We start from the raw sequence: 24,544 nt of genomic DNA, 5'->3' as shown, positions 1-24,544 counted from the left end.
TCTCAACCTCAACGAGAAGAGGAAGCATATCTGCACCACAAACCAACACACTGAAACCCGACGCCCCGCAGGCGGTTAGGAGAGCACACTGCTAACAAACGGCCACCATGTCAGTGTTAACCAGATATTTTGGTTTGTTCTTAGCTTGTTAAACCAACAAACCACACTATCTGCTGTGGACACTGAGCAATGTGTCAAAATGAATCACATACATTAGAATCAGTTTGCAGAAGTGAGTGATAGAGCATTCCGATTTCATTTCTTTGACCAGTTTTAAGGCAGAAACACCTCTAGAGTAGTTTCAAGCACAAGCTGCACTGGAAATCATGAGTCATCCATACATACTGTACATACATGCTGTGTACATTCAGCCTTTTATCCACTGTGGTGGGACTCTGGTGATCATCTTCCTCTTCTGAAAACGCCCTGAGAATAGGAACCATGAGAGTTTTTTAATGGTTCACACAGGATGATGTCAAACTGCAAATGTCTCAAGTGAAATTACGTTTGCTGCTCTGTAGAACATGGAAAAAACCGAGCCGGTGGGCCAGCTGTGAGCCTGCCAGTTGCTACTCAGGGCGTCACAGTGCTCTTTAGAAAATTGAAGAAGATGCACTATAAAAAATAAACATCCACATCCAGAGACTATGGTTAAGAACGGAGCTAAGTTTGGTTAAAATGTTACTTTTTAACATTTAACCGTTGTTTGATCATGCCATACGATAGAGTCTGGCTTTTGTTTGATATCTAGTGTTGGCAAAAGATGTTGTTGCACTTTTCCGATCCGTCGTTAGCATAGTTAGCATTCATTAGCACTCATTAGCTTGGAGCTATGAACGCCCTGCTTCAAAAAAACTGGCAGTTCAATAAAGTGTTGCTTGAAAGTCTTTATGGACAAACAGAAGAATGAATAGTTAAATATTCATGATGAAAATTCAGATCTGATTTGACTGACAAAGTCTTTGTCTAATCACTCTGTGGCCTAAAAAGGACTTAATTATCATTTGAGTTGTTGATAAAGTAGAAATGTTCTGGTGCTGTTTGTGTTGTCTCAATGAGGAGGCCAGGGTTTTCATTTGATGACCGCACTCATATACACAGATTTTTCTGCAGTACCCTTGTTGGAAAGGGCTGCTGTTTTTCATGTTGAAAAAACAACAATTCCCCTGCCCAATATTCCTCTAACTGATTTTTAAGCAGGGAAAAAAGGCAGAATGTGGAAACATCATGGCTGCAGCTCCCACTGCGTAAGAGATGATAGATGTTCCCACACAAGAGGTCACCTGAGTCGCTCCGAGCAAACTGTTTCTGAAGCAAAGGAAACAGAGAGCAAAGCACCACTGGTGAGTAAACCAGTCGTGTCAAAGCACTTAGGAAAGAAGGGGACATGGAAGAAAAAGCTGCCAGCGGAGTCCCAGACACCGCTGGCTCGCTTCTTTCACATGCCGATCACTGGGCCAAAACTCCACTGTTCAGTCTTTGATCAAGAAGACTGTATGCAGCAGAATCACACAGGAGGCCACTATGACTGTGTGTGTTTGAAGTTACATCCAAACAAGCAGTCGACGGCGATGTTTTTTTAAGCAGTTTTTCTAGCGTCATACTTTTTATAAATACATACAAATATTTTTGATTATGAGTAAAAATGAACGTACTGCGGATTTGACTTTCATTCGGTTTGATATAAATCATTTCCAGTTCTTCCAAAAGGAGTAGCAACAAATAGATTAGATAGATAGATAGATAGAATCGATTCGATTATAAATGAAAAGTAACTTCGTCTGGTTCACCGGATGTAAAGTGCTGGGAAGAAGACAGGTCTCTTCCGCTTTCTCCGCTTTTGATATGGCTATTTTGACATAATTAATAACCATAATTTTAGTGTGCACAGCCCCTCGCTATAAGTTTAAGTAGCAGAGCATCAGATAGACAGTATGGAAATCTGACATCTGTGGTTCCAGCATTTATTGTCTAGAAGAAAATAAATGAGTATTGTCCGATAACTTGTTGTCACTATTGGCAACACATGTACCAACACCGTGTTCTTTTTAGCGGAGTGGCTAAAGGCTAACGCAGTTTGCTTGTTCTCATGATGTCATATACAAGGCTCTCATTGGACACATTTTGGCCGGCTAGTTTTTTTTTTACTTCATGTTTCCCCACCTCAGCTTTACTTTATATATTCCTTTCTTATTTGCTGAGTATTTTTTTTTTTAATACTGTCCCTTGTGTTCTTAGAGAGCTGATGTCGAGTCAGTCACTCCTCCTGTTGTTGGCCTCCAGCTTGGTCCTCAATGAGATGGATAAACTTGACTTGATCAAAGTGAGAGGAGCTGAACTGAACTGTCCGGTGGGATGTTAGGTGTAGCTGGCAGAGCGGGCAGCGGTGACGTGGAGAAGGGAGAGGAGAAGTGGAGGGACGGAGGGCAACGGTCTTTGATGGCGGACAGGAAACCTCCAGGGTCATGAATTTTTCATCAGGCTACCTCCGCGGGGTTACAAGAACTCGTACAGGTGTAAGGAAGCAGGTTGTCGCAGACATCTGTTCAGCACGGGGACCCGGGTGTCCATGCCACCCTCCCTCACCCCCCTCTCCTTGCAGACCTTCCATCCTCACCCCTGTTCCCTCCCTTAGCAGTCTCCTTTCCTGAACCCCCCACCCCCTTCCCTCTCTGTCTCAATACTGCCGCCCGGAGCCAGACTGCTGGATTGTCAGCAGATGCAGAAGAGAGACAGAGAGACAGAAAATGAGAGTGAAACAGTTTTTTTTTCTTTTTTTTTGTGGTCTCACATTTAGCGCCCGAGGGCCTTCAACACCAAAGGTAGAGCGGGGGTGGACACAGCTGCAGTGCCGAACTTGCCCCAGGCACAAATAAAGAGATCTAATGTGGTTTGACTGTGTTGTGGGTGAGACAGGGGAGCCGGGGAGGCACTTCAGAGCCAACTTAGCACGGCAACATCTGCCGCCAAGTTTTGCCGGGGATCGACTGGGGACAGCAGGTAGAAGAAGGTGGCAGAGAGGGAGGGAGGATGGCCTTATTCTGGTGCTCACTCAGGCTCTTTTTGAAGAGGCGGTGGTGTGTGCATGCATGTGCATTCAGAAATCTTTCCCTCTCATTCACCCCTCCACCCCTTTCACCTTCACACTCTAGGTATTGTTTTCTAAAAAAAAAAAAGCAGCTGTCCACAAAATGTCCAAACAAGGTGTGCCATGAATGATGCATCACTATACATTAAGCACTCTCAGTCCTCCTGCAGAAACAGACACAATAGCAGGCAAGCCAAAATCAGAGAACAGGCGTTAGAGTCCTTCTGAGTCTGTCTGGATTTCCATTTGTTCCTCTCCCTCTCACCTGTTCCTCACCAGGGGGACGTGTGGGCCGAGTGTACTGCTGTGCGTGGAGGTTGATAGTATTATCTGACGGACCCTTTACACTGTGGCTTAAACATATTTGTTGTTGAGTTTTTGAAACACATTTTTTCATTATTTTTTTGTATGTGGGGGCAGTTCCTTCCTGAATCTGGAGATTTTTTGGATTAAAAGTACTAATGAGGTGATGGGTACTGATCCTCCGGGTGGAAACAGAAGAAAACCAGAAGTGCTTCTCCTCCTACAAGCATCTTGGATATTGCTCAGGATCTCAAACGTCATTTAAGCACAACCTCTGCAGACATTGAACCAAACCACCTCCAACTCTTATTTCTCCTGTCCTAAAATGTCTCCATCACATGCGACATCGTGCTATTAGTTATTTTGAACGAAACAGTAATTTACAAGAATTTAAATCTCTGGACTGTAAAACAACCAGTAGAAAAGAGTGCAGAATTTAAAGCTACAGCAGAAACAATGCTGTTGATTTATGGATTAGTTAATGCATGGTACATTTCATTTAAAAAAAAAAGTAATTCATGTTTCAGGGCTTGTACATATGCACATGCAGGTAAAATTTGTAATTCGTAATGTTGTGTCAGTGAATGGTGGTCGATGGTCCAAATGTTGCAGTGAAATTATATTTGGTGCATGTCATTTTAAAAGTTGCATGCACCAGTGCATGTCATTTAAAAAAAAAGGATTTTGATCTCTGTGTTTGCAGCTTAAATGTTAGGACTTTTTCCCATCATTGTGTATTGCGTTCCTTTGGGTTTTGGGAAAAACAAGCAATTTGAACTAGATTCTAAAAGCTTCTGATTTTCATAATTTTAAGATAACTTAGAGACTTTTTATCATTATTATTTAGAGACTACATGGAAACCAAGTAATGTAAATAACCAGTCTTACTCTAATATTAGAGTCAACAAAGAATGTCCACCTGCCTCTAAGAAACTGCACAGAAGAACACACGTAAGGCAGTAAACCACAGCTCCCCACCTCCCTCTCTCTCTCTCTCTCTCTCTCTGTCTCCTTTCTTCCCTCAGCTGGTTTATGTTTCCTTCAACCTGCCAGTGCTCGGTGCCCGGGCTGTGACAGCGTCTTAATTTAACAACCATCGGTCACGTTGTAGACGGTTGCTGTGGGAGCGTTTAATTAAGTGACTGTGAGCAGAGGGACTCCACGGGACCTGCTCTGGGAGAGTCCCGTCACATGGAGGGAGGGAAGGGATGGATGTAAAAGAGAGGTGTGAGAGAAAAAGAAAAGAGAAAAAAAATGAGGACAAGGCTGGCATAAGCCGAGGGCCACAAAGGGTGGAGGTGACAGTCTGCTTGCCTGGCGTAGCCTGGCATGGCACGGCATGGCAGAGCTGTCCTTGGAGGTCACAGCAATACATGGTTGGGCTTATTTTCTCCTTCCTCAGCAGCTCAGTGTCGTGCCTGCCGCTTTCTCAGGGCTCAATTAGGATGCTGCGAGGTGATTGTTTGCATAGAAATGGAGCCAAGTGAAACATTAGGCTGGAAATTGGACCAAGATATTTGCGCTTCAGTTTAAATATTTGACTGGCATGAAGGGGCAACATGTAGCTTTTTAACATCAGTAAGTGATCGGTAATTACCACATTCATTTTGAGACGGTAGTGTAATCAGTGTAAACAAACAAGGCCGCGTCTGAGAGCATTGGCAGCCTCTGTCTGGCCTCTACACTGCATTTTACATTGCGAGCCACCGGGTCACATTTTGTGGGAAATGTTCTTCCAGCGCAAACAGAGATCAAGTTTCTCTCGATGGCAGATGGTAGACGAGTGAGCGTCTGATTGGGGGGGGGGGGGCTCCCAATATGTTTATCGTCTTCAGAAAGCAAAGATGATCAGAACTTCATCTTTGTAACAAGAACCGAGGAGGATTATGGGAAATGAAGTCACCGATGTTGTACCTCATCCTCAAAATGACCATTTTCCAAAGCAAGGCATCTTTTTACACTGATTTCCTACGTTCTACTTTCTACTCAATTACATTTGAAGTTTTATGGTTTATTCTAACTCTAATGTTACTTGTCATGGCGATAGTCGACAGTCCGACCATTATTAGTTTTTTGGTTTAAATGTCAGCAGCTCTTTGCAGTAGAGGGTGCACCAGGAGTAACCTGGAGCACAACAGCTTAAAGTAGTCGCAATGATGTGAACTGTACATCAATATCAGACGCGTCTGCCGTTCCAAAATGTCAGTGCTTGACGAGTTACGGAACAGTCAGTGAGAACTGTCGACTACCCACTGGGCTTAAGCATCAGGGATTTTTTTTTAATGTATTTTTAAAAATGTTTTTGAAACTAAGATTTGTCTAACAAGAGCTGCATCCCCGAGGAAGAGAGAGAAAAAGGAAAAGAAACACAATACTGAGATACGTTTTGCTGACATTTCTGCTTGTGCGGTTTATTGCTGGTGAATAAATGCTACAAGTTCTCCTCAAAACCCAAGCCAAGTTCACGTGTCTGCATTTCTGCCACCTACTGATTATAGTTGAAGTTAGTCCTGCAGATAGCAACAGCTGTGGCTCAGTTGTAGATGTCGGGGTTAGTGGTTTAAAGAGCAAAATATCACTGTTAACATACTGTGCAAACATACTGGATGATTAATACCACCACTAGAAGCCTAGCTAAACCCAACTCGCTGCACCACTGAATGAGATTTAAATACAGATTTAAACATTGAACTAGAGCCATGCTATAGGATCAGCAGTAAACTGGCTGCCATGCTGGTTTTACTGGTGTGTCAGTATGTGCTGCACAGGCTGGTCACATGGAAATGATCCAAGAGAGGAAATGGCTGCCACACAGGAAATCAGGCAGGCTGATTATGGCCTGAGAGATACACAATGACCCATTTAGATAATACAGGAGGTGAAACAGCTGCGATGGACTCAGAGCCTTAAAGAACATTTTTACACTTGTGCTCAGCAGTGAAATCCATTTAACAGACTGTGTGTTCAGTCTTTGTACATAAAGGATGTGTTGAGCAGCTTCTTTCTTTGCATCTTTTGTCACTTGATCGCAGTATGTAAAGCGGTGGCAAATATTTGCTCGGTATTGTTAAAAAAAAACCAAATGTAAACAGATGCACACATACTCATCCTTTCACGCTTCCCGTTTGTTGCTTTCATCTCGACGCATTACAATGCCACACTGAATATGGTGAGAACATCTTTCTTGAAACTAATAAAAGCCATCAAACTGTATTGTTCAGCGTTAAAATAAAAAGGCTGAGAAGAGCCAAATGATGACACATCTTTGAAGGTTTTTTAGCGTTACAGTAGGCCCACGTTTTGCTTTCTCCACAGCCGTTGAAAGGAATAATTTGGTACCTAAACATCTGATAAGACAATATGCTAATGTGGTAATAATATATGCCTAAAGAAAGAGTTGACAGCAGCACTAATGTAGAATAAACACAGGCTGATGCATGTGGGAGGACCTTAATTCACTGACATCAGTCAGGATGTTTACCATCACAGATAAATACCTTGCTGAAACAAATGTAACACTTAATTTCACAATAAAAGGCTTTAATCGAAAGTAAACAACCTGGCAAATGACATTAAGTTGAAACGAACCCCTAGATCAGAGAGCATGAGATTTCCTAATTAACAAAGGTAATTGGAATTAAACCAAAGCGTCGCAAATAATGAAGCATTGGAGGAGAGATGAGGCTCCGGATTTATCTAGGGTTCGTTTGTTTTCTGCTGCTTTGTTGCAATGTGTATGAGTAGTGTGGGTTTTACAGAAGAGATGGACAACAGGGTTAATGCAGAGGTTTGTCACGCTTTGTGCAAAAAATATCTTTTCAGTTAGTTCAGTAGTGTTTTCTGATGATGTAAACGTTTCTAGGTGCTGCTCTGGTGGCTTACTGCTGTCTGTGGTTAGCTCAAATGTCTGTAATAACAGTGGGACAGTCGAGTTTCTGTGGTTAGTTCATACGTCTGTAATAAAAGTAGGATAGTCAAATGTCTGTGGTTAGTTCACTTGTCTGTAATAACAGTAGGAGAGCTGAGTGCCTGACGCAATGACTTTTCACTGACTAAAATTGGACTGAGACATTTTGAGTTGTTGTCGACTAAAATTATAAAGTATGAAAATGACTCAAATGTAACAAAAGTAATGAGCATTTTGTTTTTTTTTCTATGGACTTAATCTTAAGTAACTGCCAAAATTAAAAGTGGTTCAGACGGGTTGCATCTAGTTTTTCATTCCTATTTGTCGCTAATAATCACGATTGATCCATGTTCTTTCTCACACCTCGGGGCTCTTTTTACATTATCAGCAGCAGAAACAGCAGTAGTGGTGGTGGTGGTGGTGGGATGTGCAGGGTAGCGTCGAGCCCTGGGCCTCATTAGTCCTATCAGTGGACGGCCTTGTTAGCCCTAACAAGTAGCCAGCTGACAGCTCCATTCAGCCGCCGCTCCCCCACCAGAGAAGTGACAGCTTTAACTACGGCGGAGAGCATCGGCGATTTATGAGGCGCGTCCGTGCTCTCTTAACCAGATTAGTTCTTTTTACATTAACCGAGGAAAAGTAGGGCAGATGTCTGTATGACTGGTTGTAAATTTGATAATGACCACCATGTTAATCCCCTCCGTCCTCGCCTCCCTCCCCTCCTCATCCATGCCCCCGCACGGCAAGTCCAGGCAGGGACCTGGCTGGTAACAGGATTATCAATGAGGGGACCCTGTGTGTGTGTGTGTGTGTGTGTGTGTGTGTGTGTGTGTGTGTGTGTGTGTGTGTGTGTGTGTCTGTGTGTGTGTGTGTGTGTGTGTGTGTGTGTGTGTGTGTGTGTGTGTGTGTGGTGTGTGTGTTTCTCGGACCAGGGTAAAGGAAGCTAATTGTTGTTGGTGGCGGCTGGTTGGGGGAGAGTAGTGAAAAGTACCCTAATGTGGGAAAAAGAGAGAAATAATGAGAAAATGATGATTGAGACATCAGGAACCAACCACATTTACATCATCTAAATTGCTAAAAAATATAGTAACTTAAACTTGAGTTTATACTTTACAGTCAAGTTGGTAATAAAATGAGAAAATTCTGTATTTTTCTTACATATTCAATTCTAATTAATACTATTTATTTATTGAATTTCCAGAAAATATGCTATAGTGTGTGGTGTGTGTATATATATATATATATATATGTACACATCACATACAGTATATATGGAAACAATCTATATCTGGATACACACATGCAAAACAAAATATGCACATATTTTTTACAGTTCAGGCTTAAAGTATTTGATGTTATTAAATGGAGACAAACAGTCTTTTCATTCCAAGGTTTTACATTCTTTTAAAAAGGATGATCAGAGATTGATTTCCAGTAACAACAAAGCAAATCAGATTCTGAAGCAACATGTCTGCCCCCCCCCCCCCCCCCCCCCACACACACACACAAAAAAAAAAGAAGAAAAACAAAACAAATCAAGCTGTTTGTTTGATATTTTAATATCCTTCCAGATTTAACGTCATTTCTGTGCATGTGAAGATTGGGACTCTGATCTCTCCTCGCTCAGTTTTGGATTAGCTCTTGTTTTTCTCTTCCCTCTAAATCTCATTCATGCAGTGAAATCCACTTTGAACGCTGCGTCATTCACTCGGCTACAAAAGTACTTTGAGATTTAATCAAAGTATTTTTCCTGCGTTGTTGTTCCCGGTGTTGTTTTTGGGACAGTGACGGGGGCGCTCCCCTTTTCCTCTCCATTAGCTGATCGGTGTTGTTGTGTTTGGGTGGCCGGGGCTGGTACCTGCACCCAAATCCCCCCGCCTCCCCTATCTCTCCTGCCCCTTCTGCCTGATACGATCTAAACTGATGTCCTGCCCGTGCCTTTTTTCCCAGAACCCCTCAGACTGGTCAGAGGGGCGGCTGCGTCGCTGTGTGCCGAGCCTCTTCTTCATCACCTATTAAAATCAAAGCCCCATCGTTTGGCGAGGACCGCTGGGATCTTGGCTTTAATTAAATTACATTATTGTTAACGTCAGCTTTGCCGAGGCCGGCTCTGTCGCGTGCACTTTGCCCTCCTCCTCCTCCTCCTCCTCGGCTCACCTCCTGACAGACATATAGAGGAGGGGGAGGAGGAGGGGGAGGATCACACATACTCACAGTAATGTATTCTAATGCACACCCCCCTCCTCCTCCTCCATTTGAATTTTTAAAAAGATGGAAGCGAGGATTCATGTTATGCAGGGAATATGTTCACAGTGAATATTCAATTAGCCTGCTCGTATTTTGTATACATAAATGTAACGGTGTGACGGTGGTGGCTAATATGTAGTGAAGGGCGCTCGCATGAAGCTACATGTAATATGATCCGCTTTAAAATGTTTGTGTTTGATAACAGACATGCGGTCATGAATAAACATACAAACATGTGAACCTCAGATTGTAATTCTGAATGTGCAACATGACAAGTTTCTTTTTGTACTTTAATCCTTTACCATCATAATTACAGCTACTATTACCCTTTCATTATAACTCTATAATTGTCTTTTTTTTTTATTATTTTGTCTTGTAAAAATCTGATTTAATCTGCAAAACACTGTTGCAGGCGTGTTCTAAATATTTCCTTTTTTTATTGTGTATCGTGTGTAAGACCCTGAACGTCGAGCCTCTCCTTTATTGTGAATAGAGCAGTGAAGTGTCAGTAATGTGGCTCTGTTCATTGGTTTGCAGGTCTGAGTTTCGTCCTCTTCCTCCTCTTTGCTCCTCTGTCCCTCTCTCTGCTGTCGTCCCGTTGCTCCTCTAAAGCTGGTGAAAACTCCTGCATGTCACTCGCTCTCTTAAAGGTGAAGATTCATCCCCTGTTACCCCGCCAACTGCCCACCACACAAAGACTGTATTGGAAACTTAAGTTCCAATACTGTGGGCCGTGCAACTTGTGCAAATGTAGCATTTATGCAGCATATTAATTATTGATATGATCGTTTGTCGTCGTTCAATGGAATCATATCGTGATAAAATCATATGTTGTGTATCTAAAATATACACTACGTAAAATAAAAACACTGAGCTTTTGGAGCGATCACTACAGTGATGCTGATCTGTCCTCCAGGCCTAGATTGCACCCGTATTGGGACCTCAACAGGTACCACACCCACGCACATGGACCATCAGCTCCTTCATGGTAGAGTTCAGTGTGGCAGTGTCATCATCAAGATGGAAGACCAGGCTCCACTTCATCCCATTGTGAAGTCATAATTAGCCCGGAAAAGGGTGCCGCCATCTTTGTAATTTTGCAACCACAGCCTGCGCAGTAGGGATCAGGGGGCTTCAATGTCCCACCCCAGCTGTCATTCATGACAAAAAGAGAACTGGATACAGCGTTCAAGACGAAGCCTCGTTCATTCCTAATGAAAGTTGGTCAGTGGTGCCAAAAAGGTCAATTTTTGGCGTCTTTTAATACCTGGATGAGAAACCAAGCGCACTAGAGACTATAAGCACTCTGTCAACAAAAATAGGAATTAAATCATTTTACTTTCAAAATGTTGATCGGACCAAATTAATCAAATTCTGATATTATTCCATCATTTTGTGGGGACGGACGTCTCTTTAACCATGTTAGTCAACGGGAATATGTATTTTAGGGCCCAATGGCATCAAGTGACCAACACGGAGGTTGTAATTCCTCTGTTTGACCATCACAAAAGGTGCGTTTCCACCATGGTCGACTATGCTGAATGAGGTGGGTATATCTTGCCAAAAACATCCCTAATTTGCAGGTGAGTCGCTCAGGAGACCGTTGACCGGGTAGAGATTTAGCCGATTGCTGATTGGATAACTCTAAGCGGGTTGTGACGTGTGGTAGTACAGACGCCACAACAACACGGTGAAGTAGAGTAGATACTTTTATCCAGTGGTGTAGTAGAACGCAGTGGCACGGCACTTTGCTGCGTGCTCCCTCTCCATCTCTCTTTACACACACACACATACTAACACCGTGACATTAGTACTGCAAGCGGGATGATGTGAATCATACGGGCCACCTTAAATCAAACTATTCTGTAGTTTTCACTTTGAGGAAGTGGAGCGCAACGCTGTATCACTGATCAGCTGACCACCTGCGACACGACCCGGAGTCTCTTAAATCCCTGTCGGGCCTTTTTTTTTTTTTAATGGAAACACGGCGAGTGAACAGCCATTTGAGAGGGCGTGCCCTGAAACTTTCCGAGCGGCCACTCTATAGGGCTTGTGGAAACGTGCCTAAAGTGGTTTCAAAGACTATGATTGCAGACTATATACAGTCTATGATTGCAGCGTTCAGCAGTGTTGACAGTCAATACAATAACCACACAATAAATATGCAACACTTGAGCTCCTTTTCTCTAAAAGTTCATTCTTTTTTCATTACATTTTATTCAATTTAATTTGATGACGTTAGTGGAGGTAATGCAGACAAGGTATATACTTTGATGGTTGATGGTATACACTTGGTTGAAGTGGTATGTATGGTTAAATGTCCTACGTGAATGAATGTATGTGTGCTTACACTCACCGGTCACTGTATTAGGCATACCTGGTGCTTAATAAAGTGTCAGTGTGGTCTTCTGCTGCTGTTCCCTCTCTGTAGAAAGTAGGTGGTGTTGTGTGTTCACAGGTGCTCTCCTGCATTCCTCTGTTGGAACCAGTGGAGATTTGAGTTACTGTTGCCTTTCTATCAGCTCCAACCGGTCTGGCCATTCTCCTCTGACTAAAACAAGGCATTTGCCCCCACAGAACTGCCGCTCACTGGATCTTTTCTCTTTTTGGGACCATTCTCTGTAAACCCTAGAGATGGTTGTGTGTGAAAATCCCAGTAGATCAGCAGTTTTGGAAATACTAAGAGCAGCCCGTCTGGCACCAACAACCACGCCAAGTTCAAAGTCACTTCAATCACCTTTCTTCCCCATTCTGATGCTGCTTTGAACTGCAGCACATCCTCTTCACCATGTCTACATGCCTGAATGCATTGAGTTGCTGCCGTGTGATTGGCTGATTAGAAATTTGTGTTAACGAGCAGTTGGACAGGTGCACCTAATAAAGTGGCCAATGAGTGTATACTTTATGTTTATGTGTGGGTGTATGTATAGTTAACATTTTCATTAGTATAGGCAATATGTCTGATCCTTACATTATGAAATGGTTTAAAATGGAAGTCAATACATGATTATTAATTATAGAGTCTGGAGAAAGGGTAGTGTTAAATAAGTATATACTTGTTAAATTGGTTTAAATATTTTGTCAGTTCATTTACTTTGTTTGGTTCATTTATTCTATAATTGTCTTTTTTTTCTTTTCTTTTTCTCTCGTGTTCAAATAAAAAAACTAGGTGCCCCACTTATGCTATCAAACGATGAAACACATGGGGAATACAGCTTCATGAGTTCATGTTTTGAGTTATCTATCCATCTATCTATCTATCTATCTATCATCTATCAATCTTACAAGGATGTTATATTTTCAGAAGAGTAATACAGTAGATCTCTGAACTCATTGATAAGTCATTCACTCTAAGGTGTTTGCTCTTCAAAGCATCTTTTGGGACTTTTTTCTCCTTTTTGGTGTGTTGTATTTCTACAGTCTTTGGATCCTATTGAGTAACTGACAGATATTTCATGTGTTTCTTTAATTTTCTTTTGTTATTATTTTCTGTTAACGGTAAGGCACCACCAACACGCTAATTACATCAGTTTGTATCGACCCCCAGTGACCATTTAAGTGAATTAGCCGCGTCCCTGTCAGCGGGTCACTCCTCGTCCAATTACTGGCTCCACCTCGTTAACTCCTTCAACGCCAGGCCTTTGCCATTTTTTTAAACATGATCTTAATTATGCTAATGAGATTTAGCATGCAAATGACCCAAGCTCTTTCATCCTAAACTGTAGGCTCAACAGCTCTTTAAAGACGTTTTAATTCTTGTTTGACACTGATTAATTTAGTGTTAAGTGACCTCGGCTGAGGGGGAAAAGCTTCTGAGAGATTCCTTGCTTCCTGGTTTTACCTCGACACATGATTGGTAGCGCGTGTCTGTCTGTCTGTCTGTCTGTCTATCTGTCTGGAGTCCAGCCAGACAGATACATGTCTTAATATCGGCCTATCACAGACACATCGGTATCTATTGGTATCAGCATATATGTTTTCCAATATGCACCGATATGAAAATGATTCTTTTTTACAGGATATATAATATAGAAAATTATGCCATGGATGATTTTGAAATGGTATCATAGAGCTTTCTTAATTTAAATTGTTAACACGTGACTGATATTGGGAAAAAAAGTACTACTTAGCTATTTAATTATTTAAATATTTATTTATATATATTTTATTATATATATAAATTATATATATATACTTTTTTTAATTTTATTTATTTTAATATAATATTTTATTAAATGCATTTGACTGATACTGAAAATACTTAGATAATAATATAAATATATATATATATATATATATATATATATATATATATATGTATATAATAATGTTTTTTTTCTGTGTGAACAAGTGACTGACACTGAAAGTACAGTACAGTAACATTTAGCTATTTATTTGACTTATTTATTTAAATGATACACATTTAATTCTAAACATATAGTACTATTTAGCTGTTTATTTATTTTATTTTATTTAAATATTATTTAGTATCTACTTCAATGGTCAGCAATTGTCAGATACTGAACATGATGTTTATTTAGTTATTTCTTTTCTTTCATTCTTTATTTATTTAGAATTGGTCTACAATTTAACGTGTAATAAGTACTCTTAAATAAAGTTATTTGTCCCTTGGCAGAGTTAAATCAGTGCAAAATCCACATAGAAAAGGTCTATTTTCATTATATATCGGCAGCTTAATCGGTATCCTGCACATTTTTCTCATCTGAAATCTGTATCAGTCTTTAAATCTTGTATCAGTCGGTGTGTTATCCTTAAGAAAAGGGACAAAAAATGTGAGTGGACTTCCTTGTGATGTCCTGTGGCTGAAGATGTGACCTCTGACTGTGCAGTTGTTCAAAACACACCAGCAGCTCTGCAGCCACAGTTTTATTCACTGAAAACAGCGTGACTCTTGTGATTTAAACAGATGTCTTCTTGAAGGAAACTGCTGGATGCTTTCTGTCATTCCTGGGCTTGAATTCTTCCTGCATTATCCCAACTGAAGCCTGAGTATCCCATGAATAAATCACAGTGTTTCATAATTGGTTGAAGAGAAAAGATGCAGATGTGACAATAGTTGGCCAAAACGGCCCAGCGGCTAATTGAAAACATTCTTGAAGGGGTTCCAGATGTAGTTGTCATCTCCTTTTTTTTCTGTCCAACCTCATGAAATATCCTCATTATGGTTATTTTTTTAGGCAGAATCAAGTATTCATCAGGATAAGACTTTGATTCACTCGCCTCTGTGTCTCATTTGTCTCACCTCGGCCTTGCCGTCGTACACCATCTTTGAAGAAGACGCCAATTTTACCACCTATTTTATCAATATGCCATTCATCATTCAAATAGATGTATCTGAAGGTAATGATGATAGTTTATAAAACAGCTTATTAACCTTAATGACAGTGTGATCTTTTACAATTGATAGGTTGTCTCACCTTCAATTATACTGAGTAATGATGATACAGATTTAATTAATGCTTAAGTGTTCTAATGGCTTTTTTCATGGCTGTACAGCAGCTCGTCGCCGCAGCTTCACTGGGAGTGTTCTTTATTGTTTGTTGTTTATCTGTTTGTTTGGACACTTTGTCTTACTATAGGTTCCATTTGTAAACGGCACAAATAAAGATGACGTTCAGGCATAATACTGTACATGCACCTACAATGCAAATTAAACCAAAACAAAACGACAGAAAAACTATTAGACCACAGCATACTGCGACCATCTACATCCGTCAGGGATTCATCTTAAAGCTGTTTGCTGATGAACTCCCATAGCGATAAAAAGCCATCATAAAAAGTGTGGTAACAAAGAGGAAAAACAACAAAAAGTATCTGCATTCCTGAGTCGTTCCCTGTGCTTCTTCTTCTCTGCGGCCCGTCTGTCTGTTTGTCTGTGTCTGAGCGAACGCCACCAAAGCGCCGTTCAATCCCACTGTTTGGGAGCACAGATGCACATTCAGTCCTGTGTTCTCTGCAGTCTTAATAGTGTTAACCCGTCAGCTGTCCCCGAAAACCGAGGACACAAGCGTCTCCAGTGTTTTCGCCGCTAAGCCGGATTTTCACTCCTTCTCGCCGAGCAAATAGCCAACACACAACTTCCACTCGCTTCTGCTTGTCTTCCATCCTCATCCTCATCCTCTCTGTATCTCCTGCTGCTGGATTTGACGAAAAGAAAACTACATATGTGACTTTTTCTCTTCATTCCTTGTGTAAGAAATGAAAAATGTTTGTTTTTTTATCACAGAAAAAAATACATATACATTTTACTTTGGCTTTATTATGTCTAGGTTTTTCTCATTGATTCACCAAGAGTTAAATAAAGATAATGCCTCATTCGCTTATTCAGACATTAAATTTCAGAAAACTTGTAATACAAAAAATAATTGTCTTAATGTCAGTAACAAACTGGGCTTGGTTTTACCATATTCACCTGTCCTGTAGTGTCTCCTGAAGCCTATGAAACTGGCCTCTGCATTTTCACGTCTAAATATTTCAGATGTATGTGTTGTTGAAGCATTTGCAGCTTCCATAAACATATCTGTATGATATATCTTAATACTTTGTTGGTACAGACTAAAATGAGCCTGTTGTACCAAGTGAAACCTTAGTCAATGTAAACCATTTAAGGACCTTAACTTCTCATGTTGAATACTGTTTTGTGCCAAAGTTCAGCTCTGGTATTGGCACATTATAAAGTATATCTAGCCTCAAATATGCGGCATGCCTTTTTAAGTTGGTATACTTCTCTTTTAAATCACAGCAGCCTGAGAATTATCATAGTCTTTGCGTGATGAAGCTTTTCTTTCCCTACTTTCTGTCGTCTCTTTTACTGCACGCTGTCACAACTTCCAGTGTCTTCAGTGCCCTCGTCCCCTCCCTCCCCTGCCTGCCCCTCTCTCTCTCTTTCTCCTCCACTGTACATCTTTTCCTTCCTTCTCTCTCATCCGCCTTTGTCCGCTGCCTTCACGTCTGACTTTGTCCTCCTCTGCGTCTTTAACACTCCCTCTCCGTCTCCATCCCTCTCTGTCCGTTCACATCGGGACGAGGGGCGCTGGGCTCCTCTGACAGTGCTCCTAATTAAGACGTAAAACTGTGGGCAGCAGGTTTCTGAAGGTTACACTGTCTATACCGCAGGAAGTGATAAAGAATGGAGTCACTGATGACATGTGACGTTTTCACCAGGGATGATGCAAACTGCTGCTAATGAAGCCGGGGCTATGGAGGAGAAAGCGGAGGGGACAGGGGGCCTCTGTGTGTGTGGGGGCCTTTGGGATCTCAGGGCAGGATATTTGAGTCAATTAGACAGATCGAGTACGTGAGAGTTGCTACGCTGCACTTAGACTGATAAGTCCATTTTCTCCTGCAGTGTGTCTGATAGTCCTGCTGTCTGCTGCTCTTATGATGTAAGATCATTTTTCTATATCATCATGTATTTTTCTTTCATTGGGATCACATTTTGCAAAATGCATTTATTCAAAATTCAAGACTCCAAGTAGATTTTTATCAAAGAAGTTGCATAAGAAATAGAAATCAAAGTGCATGTGTGAAGAGTTGATTTGCATTTGTAAACGTATTGTGATATGTATTGATAGTAAGGAAAATATATGACCATTATTGTGAATGGAGTGGGTGTATTATCATCTGAGCTAAACAGGAAACGTCAGATCCTTTCAGGCAGCTTTCCTTATTTAACACTGATGAAGTGAACGGGGAAAAAAAACATTTTCAGACCTGACAGTCAGTGTGCAGGTGATACTGTCTCCATTCATGTTCATTTACAAAAGCCTTGCAACTACAATACCAGGGTTCCCATGTCCTCGAAAACCTGGAAAACCTTGTTGACAAATGTCCCAGGCATGGAAAACATATTGAACATGTGTTATGTTAAGTCAAATGTCCTGAAAAATCGTGTGTTGTCTTGGAAACATTCTCTGATTTTCCTTTAGCTAAGAATGAACTTCTATCTATTTTTATTTAACCTTTATCCCTACCTCATTACGTACAAGTCCTGGAAAATGATTTCAGGAAAAGAGTGGGCACCCTGAATACATCTGCAATGAAAGAAATTAATACGTTACCAAAAAGCAGGAAAGGGAATCATTTTAAATGTTTGGAGACTCATTACCATACTTGAAGTTTGGTAGAGATACCAAACCAAATACTTCTTAAAAGAAATCTTAGTGGGTATTATAAACATGTAATAGTTTGTTTTTTTTAAACCTTTTTGCTTAACTTCCTTTTTTTCTAAAAGTGAGTCAGTTTTCTCTTGCAAATAACAAACCAACATCTGGCTTGAAGAGGCACCTGTTGTTTTATTGATACCAATGACGGAATCAATTCTTATCGGTCTAATTCTTTATCCATTTTTCAGTTTATGTATCAAGTTTTCTGTGTGAAAAAAAAAGTAATCCAAGGTTTTTTGTGCTGGGTTTACAGTTATTCCTGCCTGTGTGGCGCTGACATCATTAAAACGCTACGCTTAGGACCGTCTCTTCCTCTCTGCCATGACTCCTTCTTGTTTCACGTTTCCAACAGCATCTGTTCGACGTCATTGTTTGTCAGAAAAATGCCAGCGTTGATAAAAGAAATCGATTAGCTCAGACACGGCCTTTGTTTTTGATTCCAATTTGTTACCTGTTCTTGATTTCTATCCCTACCTCTTGTCATTCTGTTTCATATTTCAATGAAAATATTTGGAAGAACTGACCCAGAAAAGCATTGTTGCTTCACTCCTTCAGGAAAACAAACTGTTAAGTCACAATCATTTCGAATGGATAATGAAATGAAGCTGTATCCAAACACACTCCCATCCCGACGTTACATTGGTGTCATCTTCCATCACCGCTATGTGGAGTCTAAGTCTGCTGGCATACGATCAAGGCCTCAGCATCTGCAGTGAATGTATGAAACCTGCACGCTGTAAAATATAATGGCTGAAGCACAAGTCAAGCTGCATTCTGCAATAGCGACGTGAAAGAGAAATTGAACTGAAAAGCGAATGCATAAAACATGACAGCTGGCGTTTTCCGAAATAATCTTGACACGCTGTGTTGAAAAGCGCATAATAAAAGACTGGAGGATGAGGCGTCGCTCATTAGCATGCATGCCACCCTAACAGTACAGCTTGACTCCCCCCAAAAAACTTGGAAACTTGCAACGAAATGCTCTCTGCCAGTTAATGTAACATCATATGTGGGTCCTCCTGGTGAGACTTGCATTGTGCACATAGTGATGCATTACATGGCCACCAACTTCGCCATTAGGAAAACAGCAGTTCTATTAGCCTTTTTAATGCTGTGCAGTAGAGAATGGAGCCGCTCCACACTGCTGAATAATTACACTTAATACTGACTGTTTGAGATGAGGCTTCAGGCAACTGTGTGTGTCTGTAGTTCCCAACATATGCAAATAAATTAACATAATGCAGATCGCACTCAGATTTGTGCTCATGGCAGCAGCAGAAGTTGAAACGAGTGTTGACCCACTGCAGAGCCGGAGAACCTGCTTCATTAAACAGTGCAATCAGTGCTACTGAAAGGCTCAGAATCATGAAAAGAGCAGTGGCACAAACTTCTTTCTAACATGTGGACGTTGACATTTGGAGACTGGCTGATTCATCTGAGGATATTGGCTTATCAGTTTTATATGTCAGTATCAGTATTGCTCCTTATGTCTGAGGCTGTAACGGTAGATTATCCCGCTTGGATGAATAAAGTATTTCTATAAGCCTATTTTATGTTGGCAGATGTGAAAAAACGAAACATAATTGACATAATTTGATCCGTATTTTGCTAAATAGGCTTTTTAAGAAAAGAAAACAATTACAGCAAAATAAGGTTGCGCCTAAAGATTGTCTTTGTTATATATGAATCTGTTAAATTTCTTATTTTCTCGATTAATTTCTGGACCCATCAAATGATATTGATGATCAGAAAAATTTAAATAGATTCAATGAAAATTGAATCATTAATATTTGTCTTTTTTTAGCACTACTTGATATTACAGCAGGAAAAGTGATTTGTTTTCTTTGAACACTTTGTTTAAGTAAGTAAGTTTTACTAGCACTGAGCTAGAGCTGCAACAATGAATCGATTAGTTGACAATTTCTGATAATCAATTCATCGTTTTGAGTATATTTTTTTAAAGTCCAAGTTTTCTAATTCCAGCTTCTCCATGTGAATATTTTCTGGTTCATTTCCTCCTCAAAGACATTAAACTGAATATATTTGAGTTGTGGACAAAACAAGACATTTGAAGACGTCCCCTTGGGCTTTGGTAAACACTGATTTTAATTTTTCACCATTTTCTGACATTTTATAGATTAAAAATAACTAATGTATTAAAGGAGAAAATAGTCGGCCGATTAATCGACAAAGAAAAAATCGTTAGTTGCATCCCTTTACTGAGCAGATAACCTCTACAGCAACCCAATCTTCTTCTTCATGAGGCTCAGGTTGTATGAAAGAGGAATAAGAATCGAAACTTTTTTTAAGGATAGAAAGATAGATTGATGGACAGATAGATAGATACTTTATTGATCCTGAGGGAAATTTAGGATACAGGAAATGTGCCCATACATGTACCAATCACAATGACTTAATCACAAAAGTAGTCTCCTTTTGCTGTACAAACATACTGTATGCCTGCATATGAAATCCAGTCAATTGTCTGCAGCTGAATCCCATGTATATGTTGATCCACATTTTTAAAAACAGAGAAATAAAATCAAACACATTAGAAAGTGAGAACAGACTCATTTGCGTTTCTTCGTCACCTGAGTAATTAAGTTGACATTGATCTGAAAAAGGATCCAAGCGAGATCATTGACCGGAACGATACCTCTCTCCAGTCATGCAGGATTACTGAGTGGAACATAAATTATGACGCTTCACACAAGGAGATGTAAATAAAAAGCATTTGTACTTTCACAGGAAATTTACAGTTATGCTTGTTTCTGCATACAAAAAAAACCTAAACCTCAGATGAGCTGTCATACTGCAGGTGCTATGGTTTACACAGTTGTTCTCCTTTCTAAACAGTGCTGATTCTATGAAAATGCACTCAGAAATGACTGTTTACTCACATTCTTCTTGCATCAATACTTTAGAATAGTACGTGTTGTGCAACTACAGGGAACAAAAGAGTACTGTCCACTTTTTTTTTTGCATTATATAAGAATAGTGACATGGTTAGCTGTCAGGACAACACATTGGCGATATTCTACCTTCTACACATGAACGGGACTGTTATTAACTTTATTGTGACTGTTACAAACAGAATCACATCATGACACACTGGGAAAAAAAGACATGAGTGAGTTCATGTTCACCCTACTTTACTCCTTTACTTCTCCAAAAAATGATGTCACTTCCTGAAAATGGTCTCGCTGGAATTGTAGTCTTTTGTTTTGTTTTTACGAGAAACTACAAAGTAACAAGGTGGAAAATGACTTGAGGGACACAGTAAATAATGAAAATTGTTTAAAATCCTCATCATCATCCTTTATATATCAGCGAAATTTCAACTTGGCCTATAAAATAATTAAAGATCATTTTAAGTATTTTATAATCTTATAGTTCTTGTAGAAGTTAATTTGCACTAGGGACATGATAAAATCGATCACATGTACCAAGAAAAAAGGAAGTAAACATTGTCTGCCGTATGGAGAAGATGGAGGATAAATGCATGCAGTTTGACTTGCACATGTCGGTTTTCTACCCATCGCCTCTAAGCTAGTAGATCTCACCCTCGAACACGACCGCAGTACTGTAGCTTGACAATTCTCACAAGTTCATTGGTGTGAGCATCTGAGCCCAATGTGAACTCTATCCCAAATGTGACACACTGGCTCTGGCCATATGCAAGCTTTTCACCCCTCCTCCCTCCACTGATACTGGTGTTGTGAGTACACCAGTCATGACTGTTGGCTGTAGCAACACTCTGACTCACATAACCCCTCACAAAAGATCTGGCCAAGCTCCTTCAGCCCAGGCCAAGCCAGGCCATCTCTGCATAAGACTCTAATTGATTTGATGGACTTGTGTGCCGTTCACACCCCTTCCCCAAACAAACAGTTCGCCCAAGATTTGTCTCCATTGAGACAAAGAGGCAGTGCCCGCCTCCCCTTCACAAAGCAACACTGTGCGACCGCCTGAGAAGGCAGCGTCGACCTGCCAAACTTGTTAGTTACACTCCTGGGCCTCGGGGAAGGTTTGAGCATGCTGTGCGACAATTCATCACACTGCAGATCGAGGCTCCCACCCCCATTCTTCTACCAACTCCCAGGTCCACCAGAGTTGACTCAAGTTCACAGTCGTTTCCACCGGCAGGGCCAAGAGCGTTGGCTGAGGACAGTCCTGTGAACTGAGTGCAGCTTAAGAGGGCGGCCCTTAGAAAAGCCGATGTATGGTTTTTAACTGGATTGATTAAGATATAGCAAACTCCAAGACCACCGCTAATTTGAACAGTTAAACTAGACATTTTAAAGGATTTGGATGGCTCTTGATTGCTAAACAAAAAATACAATATTAAGGAGTGTGGTAGGTCTTTTTCACCAAACAAACTCAGAAACTCAGGGTCCACAGGACCCAAACTAAGTGCACACTTTCACTGTCCATTAGGCACACGTCTTGGCCGTGGCCCTGTTGGGCTTTAGTAAAGCACAATTGCACATGTACGAGCATGAGCATTGACGGCAGTCCTGAGACTATTCATATACATCTGATGGTTATTTAAAAAGATGCTGCTGAAGGATTTGCGATGGTCTGATGCGGAGGTGGAGTGTTTACTGCAGATTCGGTCAAAGTTGCTTTTTCTATTCAAAAGCAACTGCACGAAACAAAAACTGATGACGTATAAGTAAGAAGCAATCTTGGTGAGGCTCGGGGTAATGTGAGTGCAGGCGGGCCTGGGCTGCGGGGGAGGAGGGATGTGGGACAATCGTGCTAAAGCACGGCACAGATCATCTGAGCCAAGTGTGAGTGCACTCTAAAAATCTCCAGGAACCAAATTCAGAAAACTAAGCATCCCCAGGAACCACAATCAGAATCAAAAGTAACCCAGGAATGTAAGTTATCATTGCATCTGTGTTTTTATTTCTGTGAGGTGGTCTTATGGTCAAAAATTCATTGAATGCAGCTTCAAATCTCTTAGAGTTGAAGTATAAGGAAGTAGCCAAGTGTTAAACATATTGAGCTTACTTATGGTGTCCTCTTATGCAAACATGGATGAGTAGTCCTACTACGATGCAGTCTTGAGGCTAAAATAACCTCTAGTTAATTGAGGAAACATACAAAAAGAGAAATGCTGGAATGACATTACACAAACGGCATAAAGATCATTCAGATTATGTTCATTTTTTGCTCTGCAGCTTCACTTATACCAGAAAATGGGACTAAACCTGAGTGCAGCACCAGGCATCCAATAAAGTCTCTTGATAAGAGTTTGTAGTTTTCGTTGTGCATTGATGTATCATGTTGCATTGATTCTTAATGATGCATCCTGCCTTTCCACAGCTGTGTGAGCTTTTGTTAGCTTTGTATGTATGTGTGTGTTTGGTAAATTGCCTGTTGTCGGTCCACCCAGTGTGTTTCGCTGCTCTTGTCTTCACTGCTCAGGTCACATTAACCCAGTTCTCACAGTTTGTAGCCCATGTTTTAAAAAAAAACCACGCTCACACACAACACCTCCCTGTTGTCAGCGTGGCTTCAGGCTCCTTCACGCTGTTATATTTCCAGCATCGCTGGCCGATGATCACATTATTTACTGCTTGTATTAACATGCGGCTTGATAAGCATATTTTCCTCAGTAGAGCTAACAAGATGCTTTATCACCGAGCCTTTCCACCCAGCGTAGCAGGCCACCGCCGCCGCTCGCTCGTATTTCCACCCTGTTAGTTTACAGCCTCGTAAATAACAACTTTTCTCCCGTTGAGATTTAAAGCTGGAGTTTTTGCTGTAAAATCAGATTTAAATTTGAACATGAAGACAGATTTTGGTTGTGAATTATGAACCAAGAACCTTTAGTGTAAATCAACTATGAACTCTGCTTAACAAGCAGAACACCTTTGGGATATACTGTACAGCACAACACCACGCATTTGTTTTAAATCACCAACAATAATCTCTCAAATGTTTATATGTAGCTATGTCATTAAAACCGTGTTTTTTGATTTAAACTTTAATCATTTTTTCTGACAGGATATGAAGTAATCCCCTTTTCAAATAACAGAAATCTAATATCAGGGTCAAAAGACTAAATAATAAAAAAGAAAAACCTTAACTAGTCAGACTCATTGATTAAACAATTTAAAAACGACCCAATGTGTTTGAGAAGTAACTTATCTGTCTGTAAGAGTCGAACACTAATAAGGCAGCTACAGATGTTCACAGACTGGCAAAGATGAAATAAACCAAAATTGTCAGAGAAACTAATAATAACTAATTCATTAACGCGCAACACAATTATCTCCTTTGTGTCTTTGATTAGACACAATTTCCTATTAACTCTTTTGTTTTACATTTTTTCTAATTGCACTTAATCATGTCAACTGCAGGAAAGCGCTGCGTGTTTTCGGCAGTTCATGACGGCGCGCCATTAGCTGCAAATCTGCATCTTTAATTTGTTGATTAACTCTTAAAAGAAAAACGAGGGGCTGTGATCTCTCTCTCGCTAATTGCGTCAGAAGGATCAATGACTCAGTAATGATACAAATATGAGAGGTGGCTTTTTTAGATTTGGGAAATCCTTTAGTTTTTTGGGGTTTTTTTTTAAGAATCACTTGGAGAAAAATATGATTATTCAATGTAAATCTAATCCAGTTGAACAATTAAAAAAAAACAATTAACAAACATGAAAGAGAAACATCCAAATGAACCTTCTGCCTTTTTTGTTTCTCGCACTTGCTCCAGATTCATTTCAGGTCGGGGTCAGCCCAGACCAGCCTTCCCTTTTAACCTCTCAACCGGGCGCTACGCCAAACCCATTTCCTCCTGCAT

At 40.6% G+C, this 24,544-nt stretch overlaps 1 protein-coding gene across 1 annotated transcript in view; it reads left to right on the top strand.

The window, feature by feature from the left end:
- antxr2a (ANTXR cell adhesion molecule 2a) overlaps positions 1 to 24,544 on the top strand; it is a 90,798-nt gene that overhangs the window by 47,011 nt on the left and 19,243 nt on the right. The window lies entirely within an intron of this gene.

Source organism: Echiichthys vipera (genome assembly GCF_963691815.1).
Source record: "Echiichthys vipera genome assembly, chromosome: 4".
In the NCBI taxonomy this organism is placed as follows: Eukaryota; Metazoa; Chordata; class Actinopteri; order Perciformes; family Trachinidae; genus Echiichthys; species Echiichthys vipera.
The sequence above is the reverse complement of the archived record's forward strand: the minus strand, read 5'-3'. Positions and strand labels throughout refer to the sequence as shown.